Source organism: Rosa rugosa, chromosome 3 (assembly GCF_958449725.1).
Source record: "Rosa rugosa chromosome 3, drRosRugo1.1, whole genome shotgun sequence".
Classification (NCBI taxonomy): domain Eukaryota; kingdom Viridiplantae; phylum Streptophyta; class Magnoliopsida; order Rosales; family Rosaceae; genus Rosa; species Rosa rugosa.
In genome coordinates this window covers 49,403,295-49,416,277 of record NC_084822.1, presented here as the reverse complement: position 1 = coordinate 49,416,277, position 12,983 = coordinate 49,403,295, and the positions used below count along the sequence as shown (strand labels likewise).

Sequence of the window (12,983 nt, the reverse complement as noted above, 5' to 3'; positions counted from 1 at the left end):
CTGGAGAAATTTTTACTAGCCCTGACCCAGTGTCCACTGCAGCTTCAACCAAAGCTAGAATGCGTTGGACACAAGAACTTCATGAGGCCTTTGTTGGAGCTGTCAACCAGCTAAAATAATTGTCATGATTCTCTCTCGGACAAATCAGGTGCAATTTCATTTCTTTTGTTTCGATAATTTGTATGTGATTCAATTTTGTTGTTAAGAGTTTATAATATCTCGTAGTTATCGCTCTGTTTCTGTCAAGTTTTGAGCTTTTGCCCAAATAAATAAATAAATTGGGTATTGATTATTTTTTTGATTTGATGCCAATTTTGTGTTAAAGTTGGCATCTTGCCAATTTAAAAGGAGAAAGAGGTGTTCAGATTCATGAGTTGAAGCCAAAGTTTGGCTTGTTTCTGCATTACTGAAATTTCAGGTCAATGTTTGGGGGGTTTGGGTCATACATTTTGCTTCAATTCCTATAATTTCCAAAGGATTTTCTGTTGATAGTTTACATTTTGTAATGACATGCTAAAACATGGTCACCAGTTTCTTCTATCTTCGTGAATGTAATTACTTTTTGAAGCTCCTTTCGTTTTAACATATGTTGTAGTTGTACTAGTACTGACACAGTACCTTAATATGCAGAATGTCGCTTCCCTAGATCATCAATCTCATATGAACTGTGCTGGGATGTCTTCTACAACTTAAGGATGCTGATGATGATTGTGGGTACCAATTTCTAATATCACCTCAACAACGATCGCTTCAAATTCAGATTGGAAAGTTGCTCTACGCAAGGACTACAGCTAAAATAATTGTCTTGTTTATTTCTTTTGTTTCTGTTTTCGCATGTTTCTGTGCTCTGTTTTCTTTTAATTAACTAGAATAGTAAATGATCTCCACAATCCCTAAAAATTTACCAGTATCCAGTTTAGTGTGTTAGCTTAGTGTCTATAAAATTTCATTGAAATTGGAGTAGTTTAAGTTAGGTTTTTATTCTCATTTTGGTTTCTGTTCATAGTGTTAGTTATTCTGTTTTGTGGCATTATGTGTTCCACAGAGATCACACTTGCTCATTTGTACTTGAATTTGAAACAAAAATGTTGGGACAGTTGCGAAATGGATATTCTTTCTGGGGTTAACTTGTATTTATTTGGTTTTGTTTTATTAAAATGATGTTTGCTTCAACCTGAATTGCGTTTCTGCTTATACACAGTGTTCTAGTTTTGCTGGAAAACAGAGGCATGGTCCAACAAAAAGCTGTTTGGACTTGTTTTTCTTTATGTAAAAGTCAGTAAAACCATTGCTCTTTACATCTCTCATATGATACCCTCTTTCCATTTCTCATGTGTTCAGTCATCCACGAACAGCTTTTGGTTTGTCTGAAGACCTTGAACTTGGTGAGATTGTCTGAAGACCTTGAACAACTGTTCAATGTTCATCATGATTTATCCTGAGCTTAACGCTTGTTTGGACTTACTGATTCACATTGCATTGCAGAAATACGGGCAAGGATATGGATGAGGTATCCAAGGATGGTAGGTTCTATTATAACTCTCTCTTTGTGCTCAAATTTGTTTCGTCAAATAGGTGTATATATAATTAGTAGTGAATTTTCTGCATTTTATGGTTTCTTTTGGTCTCTCAAATTATGAGCATCTTTTGCATTTTGAATGAACGAAAGTTTGATAGGGGCCAAATAGATTCAACATTCGTTTGTTAGCTTATTTGGCTCAAGAATAATTTTCTTAACTTGGTTCATTGCCTCAATCGCAAAGTATCACCTAATAGGCATCTAATAAGACATTAGGTTTCTGATAAGCTAATATAGCTAATGAGCTAAGAATACGCATCTTCCTCAATTATGTTCCAGGCTTTTAACTTTATTCACAGCCCTAGTTTTCAATGTTCTAATGCTTAACCCAGAATGTGCTCATTATGTGAATTTATTTTCTAATTGCTGAAAATTCATTCTATGAATTATTTTTTCAAGAGATTATTGTTAATCTTTTTGTAGGGTGAAACCAAAACATTTAAGCCTTACACTCGCTGGTATCATGTCCCATATAAGGCATCATGGAGTACTGCCCCTTTTTGGTACTTAATCAAGAGAGCTTTGTCATACATTAATCTTAGCTTCATATTCAGCATATGGTAAGGAAATGTTCTAAGCTTGTTAGTTTAACTTGACTGACACATTCAAGTCCACATATGCATCAAATGCTCTTCTGAATGTCTAATTATGAAAACGAAACTTGGAAATCCTTATCTGAATTGTCAGTTGCAAATAAACTAGAAAAAACATAACTGGATACACCTTTCATTTGTCAAATCCAGCTCATGTTTCACTCCCTGTTACACTCCTTCTTTTAGTTTTCTCATTGCAAAAGTTAACAGAGTAGAACTTTCTTGTTTCCATGAAGTTTCTAATTCTGGTTATTGTTGCTGGCAGATGATTTCTTCCAAGGAAGCAAGCTGCTTGTCATAGAGGAAAAGCAAGCCCTGCAAGCTGACTGCTTCCCATATATGGAACAATTGTTATATTTATACAAGTCCAAATGTTGTTCATCGTAGTTTCATTGTTTTTTTTTTCGATGCTATTGCATCGCTTCATGTACTCTTTACTTTCATTTAATAAAGATTGACGTTCTTCCATACAAGCAAAAAATGTCATAAGAATCACTTTCATACCACTCTTAACTAAGTAAAAACATTTGTTAGAGAGAGCTAAACACAACTAAAAGGATAACAAAAACTGTTGTTGGAGCCATTTTAGCACAACAAGACTACGTCAAAAACCATTGTCTAATAAAAACTCAAACAACAGCTATTTAGAGAAACCTATAGTATCAAAAGTGGATAGCCAACGCCATTTTTAGCAGTCTGTTGTCTTGTTTAAATTCCGTCAATGGAAAAAAGCTAGTCTTTTGATGTGCAAGCTTCGTAGAGACAACAGTAAGCATATATGGTGCTGTTGTTCTTTCTGGTGCTCAGACAATAGACAAGATAGTAACTGCTGTTGCACTAAATTTTATCAGATGACAGTTTTGTGGTATTGTCTGATTCACGTATCAGACGGCATTGAGATAGACAACAGCAGCCCCTATAATCAGACGACAGTGAAAAACTGTCGTCTGATTGAATTTTTGGTGTAGTGATAGCAGTGCCAAGGGAGAATTGCTCAGAATGACAGACCCTCCTAGTTTGAACACAGCTTTTACATACATCCGCAAGGATGAGTCTCAGTAGGAAAGTGTCAAACATGCACAGGTTGAAGTATCTATCCTAGCCATTCAGGCCAAGTCACTGGCACCTTTCCTTCAGCAGCAGAGTTCAGCCCCACTTCATCAGCAAGGTTTCCCATAAGGTTTCACCAATCGCCCTCGTCCTCAATGTTCTTATTGCAATGACCTTGGGCATGTTCGGAAGACTTGTTGGAAGTTGAACCCACACCTTAAACCTAAAAAGCAAGGTTATCGTCCTAAGGCAAAAGCATCTGCTGTTCAATTAGTCCAAGAACCGGATTTCTATGGAGTGGTTGGCCAAGATCATCATACATTAGGTGGAGTTACTCCTACAGCCTCTATAGCTGGTCGAGGTAAAATTGGTATGGCTTTAAAGGTTTCTAACTTTGTTGGTTCTGATACATGGATTATTGATTCTGGTGCCTCCGATCATATGACTTATGACAAATCATATTTTACTGAATTGTCTTCCCCACCAGTGTCCTATGTAACCAATGCCAATGGTGAGGCCTTTCCTGTGTTAGGGTCAGGGTCAGTTCGTATTACTCCCACCTTAGAACTTCATAATGTGTTATATATGCCTGACTTGTCTTACCATTTGATATCTGTTCCCCAGTTGAATACTGAGTCTAAATGCTTCATAACCTTTTATCCTATGTATGTGATTTTTCAGGATCTTCTCACCAGGGAGATAATTGGTCGGGGGTATCTGAGGGGCAGGTTGTTCCATCTGGATCAGACATACGCAGGAGAGAAACCAGGAGCACAGTCCCGCACCGCTTTGACTTCGAATTCTGATAAGCTAAGTGAAATTTGGTTGTGGCATGGCCGTGTAGGGCATCCCTATTTTAGTCTTATGAGAAAAACCATGCCTACTTTGTTTATTGGTGTGGATGAGTCTATTTTACATTGTGAAACATGTGTTTTGGCCAAGAGTCATCGTGCTACTTATTCTCCTAGTATTTCTAATAAAAGTGTTGCTCCTTTTGAGTTAATTCATTCTGATGTTTGGGGGCCATCTAGAGAACCCACTGTGTCGGGTATGAGATACTTTGTGTTGTTTATTGATGATTGCACGAGATTGTCATGGGTTGCTCTGCTAAAAACCAAAGATGAAGTCTTTCCAGCTTTTCAAACTTTTCGTACCCTCGTTCAAACACAATACCATAGCACCATTAAAGTCCTTCGTTCTGACAATGGGGGAGAATATGTTAATAATGTTTTCCAAGAGTTTTTAACAACCCATGTCACCAAACTACATGTCCACAAACACCAGAACAAAATGGAGTGTCTGAAAGGAAAAACCGTCATTTACTTGATATGGCTCGTGCCCTTCTCTTTAGTGCTCATATGCCTAAGTATCTTTGGGGCGATGCTGTACATGCTTCCTCCCATCTTATCAATCGTCTTCCATCTAGCGTCATTCAGGGCAAAATTCCATTTGAGGTTCTTGCATCTCATGTCTCTTTACCTTCCTTTCATAATCTTCCAGCTCGTGACTTTGGTTGTGTTGCTTTTGTCCATGTTCCTAAAAACCAGAGGTCTAAGTTGGATGCCCGGGCACTTAAGTGTGTGTTTGTTGGCTACGGAGGGTATCAGAAGGGGTACAAGTGCTATCATCCACCTACCAGGAAGTACTATGTCACTATGGATGTTACCTTCTTTGAGTACATGAGTTATTTTTCCTCTTCAGATACAGCTCTTCAGGGGGAGAATTCATATTTTGAAGAGCTATATCATGGAGAGGGGGAGAAATCAGAAGGAGAAGGAGAAGCCACATAGCCAGGAGGTATTTTGACTGATCCGGTTGAGACTATTAGCTCGCCGCCTCCAGCAGCAGAAGCACCAGTTTCCATCACTCAGAATGAGGTTGAAGACACAACTGCCCCTCCTGCCATCGCTTCTACCCCTGACCCACAGCTTCCTGGTACTGAAGATCACCCATTTGAGGTATGTCCATCCACTGATACTAATAGTAGTGAGTCTAGTGTTGAGCAATATGTGTTACCACATAGGACCACTCGAGGTCAATCAGCCAAAAGATATGAACCTACTCTTACTGCCAAATCAAAATACCCAGTAGCCAACTATATGTCCACTAGGAGGTTGTCTAAGTCATATGAATCATTTGTGAATCAAATATCTGCTGTATCAGTACCTAACAAAGTGTAGGATGCATTGGGGGATCCAAAGTGGAGGAAGGCTATGGTTGAAGAGATGGAGGCGTTGTAGAAGAACAATACTTGGCAACTTGTGCCTCCACTACAAGGCAAGAAGGCTGTAGGTTGTCGTTGGGTGTTTACCGTGAAGCATAATGCAGATGGATCAGTGAATCGATACAAAGCGCGTCCTGTAGCAAAGGGATTTACTCAGACGTATGGTATAGACTATGATGAAACTTTTGCTCATGTTGCCAAGATGAATACTATTCGGGTTCTGCTCTCGTTCGCTGCTAGTTTAAACTGGCCACTCCGACAGTTTGATGTCAAGAATGCATTTCTTCATGGAGAGTTAGCCGAGGAAGTGTACATGAGCCTTCCACCAGGGTATGTAGTTGCTTCTCCTGGTGAGTTTGGATGCAAATTGAGAAAATCTCTGTATGGTCTCAAACAGTCACCTCGTGCTTGGTTTGGAAGATTTTCACAATTCATGCGGAAGATTGGTTACAGGCAGAGCAACTCAGACCATACATTGTTTCTCAAGCATCAACAAGGGAAGGTAACAGCTCTAATTATTTATGTGGATGATATGGTAATCACTGGTAATGATACTGTTGAGATGAATAGACTGCAGAGACAGCTAGCCTCTGAGTTTGAGATGAAGGACTTGGGTGAGCTTAAGTACTTCTTAGGAATTGAGGTAGCCAGGGGGAGAGAAGGAATCTATCTGTGTCAGAGGAAGTATGTTCTTGACTTGCTGACAGAGACAGGTTTGTTGGATTGCAGACCTATTAACACTCCTATTGAGCAGAACCATTGTTTAGCTGAGTATCCAGATCAGGTACCTACTGATCGAGCGCGCTATCAGAGGTTAGTTGGGCGCTTGATTTATTTGGCTCATACTAGACCAGATGTTGCATATGCAGTGAGTGTGGTGAGTCAGTTCATGCATAATCCGAGTGAGAGTCACATGGAGGCTGTTATGCGAATTCTGAAGTACTTGAAGTCAGCTCCAGGAAGGGGAGTACTGTTTTCTAAACACAACAACATTCTTGAGGTTTGTGGCTTCACAGATGCAGATTGGGCTGGAAATATCACAGACATGAGGTCGACATCAGGTTACTTTACCTTTGTGGGATGTAATTTGGTTACATGGAAGAGTAAGAAACAGAATGTTGTGGCACGTTCTAGTGCTGAGGCCGAGTATAGAGGTATGGCTCACGGAGTGTGTGAATTGTTATGGCTGAGAAATCTGTTACGTGATCTGGGTTTCAAACTCAAAAATTCCATGCAGTTGTATTGTGACAACAAGGCATCTATTGACATATCACAGAATCCAGTACAGCATGATCGTACTAAGCATGTGGAGGTTGATGGTCACTTTATAAAGGAGAAGCTAGATGCCAAAATTATTAGCTTCCCTTTTGTTCCAACTGAAGAGCAACTTGCAGATGTACTTACCAAAGGAGTTTCCAGGAAGGCGTTTTATGACTCACTAAGCAAGTTGGGCATGGTTGATGTATATGCGCCAACTTGAGGGGGAGTGTTAGTGTGAGTCATCATTCCCTATTAGGAATAGACTACAAGGGAATATATTGTTGTAACTACTTACCTTGTATATGTTGTGTAGTACAGTAGTACACAATAGTTGTAGTATGTTGTAGTACGATTGTAATATGTTTATATACACCACAGAATGAGTGTAATGAGATATCAAACAATTCATTCTCTCTATCTTGTCTTATTTGACTCAACTATGCATGCTCGGGGTTTAGGTATTACGTCCCCGGCCCCCTGATGCGGCAACATATAATTAATAATAATATGGGCGTGGGGATGTGTCACGCCCCCAAATCCAAGGCCAATATTGTACTGAAATATGGCTCGTGAATTTGTGACGTGAGTCAAAATGAATAAAATTTTCTTCTTGAATAAATCAATAGGAAGTAAAAGAAATTATATACATATCTGAATAGTACTTTTATTAGAAAATCGTTAATATATTTACATAACCGAAGTTAAGCAAAATTCAAATCAGTACAGGTATCACTAGAAATATTAGTAGAAAAATATTCTTTTATATAGTAGGTTCATCCCTTTTTCCCAAGCATGTACTCAATACCTGAAAACAAGAAGGTGTAGCATCATGAGCAACACAAGCCCAGTAAGTACACAACATACATTCTTATATTAATGTATCTTATAAGAAATCAAAACTAAACAACCAAGTAAAAATGTACCGGGAACCATTTATATGTTCATACGAATTCTTAAATATGTATATGTATACACACAATACACACATACATATATACAAATATATTCATCCGTGTGAATGGTTTGGTAATAAATCACATAGTCACATCTCCTTATTGAACCAACAATATATTGCAACATTAATAGGTGAAATAACCTCAAAGCAATGCATGCTCAATTCTCTTTTTCACTTAGCACCGTAACATATTAATAATATATCGCAAATAGATATTTGAACAAAATAATATAGGTACACTTCTCTTCTTAGTGAATTTTCGGATTAACTGGTAACGAATCATAAATCCACGTACTAGGGTATGTCTACTATACCCAAAGCACGGGTAAGCCGCAGCATACTAGGGACCTCTACCAAAGTATGTATACCCAAGGTCGGCTACTTCCTTCCTATGAGTATAATAGTGCACTATCTGTAGGGACTAACGTCTCATAACACCAAAACACATTTACCAGTAATTCACTTAAGCACGGGGTTGTAGGAATCACCCGGCTTCACAACTGTACTTCTCAGACATAATCAAATTCACAAAATACAATCTTTATTATTTATAGATCGTATATATATGTATATGTACACTCACATAAAGAGACATATACTTAGGAATAATCTCATATGAAAACATATGTAACCTAATTGTATAACACAATTAAGTAAATTCACTAGCAAACAACATAATTACAAATAAGCTTATACATAATTGAAATCAAGTAAAATAATAAAGCACAAGCATTAAATAAGTAAATATACACAATTAATAAGCTTGTAAATAACTGAAATAAAGTAAAATAATAAAGTACAAGCATTAAATAAGTAAATATACAGAATTTAACAAAATTATATTATAGTTAGTATTTCAGTTCTTATGCCCAAATCCATTGAAGTTCATCAACCGTGTTCATCATGTTTCTCCGATTAGAGTCATCAAACTTCAAAATATGTTATATTGTCCATCACAAGTCCGAATTAGTCAAATGAGTACACCATTTCAAAGGGTTTTTCACAAGGAATTCAATGGAATAAGTCATGTAGTCCAGATCAGAGTAATATAGTCCAGAAATGGTGAAGAACCATAACAGTGCAGAAACCGATATTTTTGTTACTGACCTTTGATTTCTTAGTCTTTACGTACAGTATAAAATTACCAATACCTCTCAAACTCTCCAGATCACAAGTAGAGGTCCTAAGCTTCAAATTGATATAAAGTTTGTAGAAAACGGATAAGAAATGAGGGAGATATGAATTTTTGAAGTTGTGATGGCTGTATGAGATTTCCAGCGAGTTTAAAAGTTGAAAACTTTGATTAGCCATAACTTCTTCATTTCTTAACCTTTTTTAGTGATTCAAAAGCCTAAACTGAAGAACTTTTGATGAGGAATTTAATACTGTAAATATTTTTAACAAAACAGACTTTGTTATATACGAAAATACAGGTTTGTAGCAAAGCAGATCCTTTTCCATTTTATCATTGATTATGTAGTTTGATAAATCTTAAAGACAAAAGAATATAGAAATGTATTCATGTACTTACTTAAGAAACTCAGAAGGTGAGGTGAAGATTTTGGTCTTGAAATCAAGCTTGGACTTCTTTGAGAAAAAGGAATTTCTTAAGAGAAATAGGATGAAGGATTTGTGTGAGAATCTTGAGTTTTTCTCTTCAACTAAGGCTTCCTAATCAATTTTGCACTTGATCTTAAGGCTTGAAGGAAAAAATGATTCAGATCCATGTTTATAAAGGCTAGAAAGATGCATAAAATAAGTAAGTGACTAATCCACTTGTTAGGTTAAATGATTAAAGAAAAATTTAAAAAAAAATAATAAAAGAAAGAAAGCATAAATCAGATTATAAAACATAAATCCACTTGCTATATATATATATATATATATATATATATATATATATATATATATATATATATATGTATGTATGCATGCATGTACACACACACATCCATAAACATATAGATACACATTTACCTAATTGATAAGTAAAGAACTTTAGTGCTTTCTTAAGGTAAAAAGAAAATATCAATAATTAGTACTAAAATGACATGCATCATAAAAATAATATGGGTGAGAGTCTTGAGCTTAATAACAAAGTAAGACATTTCGAATATAACTAATAATATAGTACGTACTCTATAGTTGACACTAATTTTCGGGTTATTACAGGATGAGCCTCCCAGTGTGACTGGGTTCCAAACCCATTTTATATATATAAAAAAAAACTCGATAAATAATCCCACAAGAATAACAAATAACAAGAACCTTTTCCTCTAGCTGCAGAGCGTGTTTCCAATCGTCGCTCCGTGGAAGTGTGGATGGTCTAAGACACAACCAATATACATATGTAAATTACCAAATAATTCCTTCTTTGAGCCCGTGATATCCCTATAAATTGATGCTACACTGAAGCATATTACATGCACCGAGAGTCCAGGGCTAAAAGCCTAAAACTAAGAAAGACACAAAGCTTTAGTGAGAACCATTTTCAATATTGTACTTCTTCCTTCGTTTTGATTAACAAATCGTGTTCATTCTCTTTCTTACTGTTTCCATGAAACAAATGGTTTTGGGTGATAAAGTAATCTGGGGTTCACATCCAAAACCAATTGGCTATGGATAGAGTGGCCCAAACCCTTATAAACTCATAGGCAATGTCTCATTTTTCCCATGTGGGATGTGTATATATTCTCAACACGCCCCCGCACGTGTGGCGAATTTTCAAGCCATACATGTGGACAACTTTGGGTGACGTGGAGCCCGTGTGGTCGCGAGGCATGCACAAGTGGTATAACCCGCTCTGATACCATGATAAAGTAATTTGGGGTTCACATCCAAAACCAATTGGCTATGGATGGAGTGGCCCAAACCCTTATAAACCCATAGGCAATGTCCCATTTTTCCCATGTGGTATGTGTATATATTCTCAACATTGGGGTTTTCGAAGGACTTCTCAAATTCTGGTTCTCTTTGTTTAGCTCATTTCTCGCTACAAGATTGTTGTTATGTCTAAACCTCTATAGAATTATGTTCTATCTAGGATCGATCTGCATATATGTTTATATATTTTCTGATATGATATTTTTACTAATTTCTTTTCGCTCATTTTGGCTGATGTTTGGAATCATACATGTCTAATATACTGCAATGGCTAACGACGCTCACAAACGTCAGGTTTTTGCTGTGATTGAATTTCTTGACGCAACTCATTGTCATGAAACTACTCGCACGTACGTAGGATTTCCTTAATCCTTCACTAGATTGCCAACAACTAGGGTGCATATGCAACAATTGTTAGCCATAGATATATGAAAGCCTTTATAACAAGTCTCAAAAATGTACATTGATTAACGGCTAGCAACCTTCAGCACACGAGTTGGCAATTGTTCTCTATCGGCTGGTTTATCTTTTACTCATAGTCACCTTAATATTACTTGCAAAATGCTAATATTAATTGCATTAACCATATAGAGGCTGGAAAAAGAAACGGGCTATTTCTTCAACCTGGCTTATTTTGAACACTGCTTTGTGCGGGGATATTTCGAAGAGGCTGAGAACTACCTCGCTGGCTTTCTTCCAAGTATCCCTGGTAATGTCTACTCCGTCAATGTTTACTTCGAGTTAAACTGGCAGAAGTTTCTGGCGGTGCTTGATGAGTAAGTAACACTCATATTAGCTATAAGTCTATAGCCTTCAAACTCGTCATGCTTTACCTTATTTAACTAATTACTACTGCGTATAAATTGGTGCACTATAGGAACGACCATACTGAGGCGCAAATAATCATTGACGAAGATCTCAGACCCTTTGAGCGGTACCACCCCAATCTGGTTGTTTCGGCAAGCGAGTTAGAATGATTTCCGGTATGGATTTTTTTGAGAAATAGATAACTTCATTAACTTATTCATGGCCAGAAGACACATACATCACAAGCTGTCTCATACCAACAGTTCTAGATGGCATAAGCTGCCAAGCAAATGACAAGTGACCCTCACTGTAAACAAATGCGCACACTTATTAAAGTGTCTAGCTAAATGTTCAAAACCCGAACTATCTAACACTACTAAAAAAAATTGCTTTTGCGACGGCAAATTGGGCTTTTGCGACGGAAAAAACTTTTCGCGACGGAAAATTGAGCCTTTTGCGACGGAAATGTTGGCGTTGCAATAGGTGGCGTCACAAAATCCATTTGCGACGGTAAAATGCCGTTGCAAAAAGTATTTGCGACGGAAAACTGTTGCCGTCGCAATGGCTAAACTATTTGCGACGGGTAATTTGCCGTCGCAAATAGATATTTCGTTTTAAAAAAAAAAAAAAAAAAAAGGGTGAATTGCACACCCAAAAAAAAAAAAAAATTGCACACCAAAGCAAGTACCATGTTCCACAAATATTATAAATTGACAAATATCAAAATACAATATCTATCATTCTTACACCAACCAAAAATCACAAATCCAAAAAAAAAAAAAAAAACAAAGACTAGTCAAGGCAACCCCAACACTGTAACGCCTTCATTTGCTAGCTTCCTCAACAATTTCAGGTCAGAGATTGCAAGGAACACAACTCTGCAGGACCTTCATTAGCTAGCATCCTCAACAGTTTCAGGTCAGAAATTGGAAAGAACACAAATCTGCATAACAAAGAACAATCTATCAGACTCTTACAGGAATGGTAAGAGATCATTTACTTCAAGCAACAGTGAAGAAAATGAGCTTGCAAACCATTACAGAAAACATGATTAAGCACAGCACAAAAAAACACAAGAAACCTAATGTTAATATAGGAAGTTGGAACCATGCCTTCTTCGCTTTCGGTTTTAGTTTCCATGTCAACCTTGTTTGCACTAAAATCATAGACCTTAGGCTTTATATTTAATTTACCATAGAATAACAGATGCAAGCAATTGTGACGAATAGTAAAAGCCTACCTACATCCATCATAATCACTTGGAGGCCTTGGAGGCATGCTCGAGAGCAGGGTTGTCGTGGATCCTCAGGCCCTTGGACCTGAGTTTGGACGAAGACAGAAACCCAAGTTCTGAAGAGAGAGAGAGAGAGCTTGGGTGAGCTTGGGCGAGAAGAGAGAGAGAGAGAGAGAGAAAGCGCTTGGGCGAGAAGAGAGACAGAGAGAGCTTGGGTTAATTAAGGCTACAGATCGAGATGTTAGCGGGGAAATAGAAATAAGTTATGCGACGGCAAGAGGAAAAGGCGTAGCAATTGATTACAAAGTTACTACGGCAAAGATTTTCCGTCGCAAATGATAAGACTTAATTGCGACGGAACATTTTCCGTAGCAATAGAGTCTCAATTGCTACGGAAA

The 12,983-nt window shown here is 37.4% G+C and overlaps 1 long non-coding RNA gene across 1 annotated transcript; it reads right to left on the bottom strand.

Annotated features, from left to right (window-relative positions):
- Positions 1–12,031: 12,031 nt before the first annotated feature.
- Positions 12,032–12,598, bottom strand: LOC133736413 (uncharacterized). The gene is made up of 2 exons (XR_009859556.1): positions 12,433–12,598; positions 12,032–12,294 (listed from the first exon to the last, which is right to left on the bottom strand). It is a non-coding gene; the product is annotated as an uncharacterized LOC133736413 (long non-coding RNA).
- Positions 12,599–12,983: the final 385 nt, after the last annotated feature.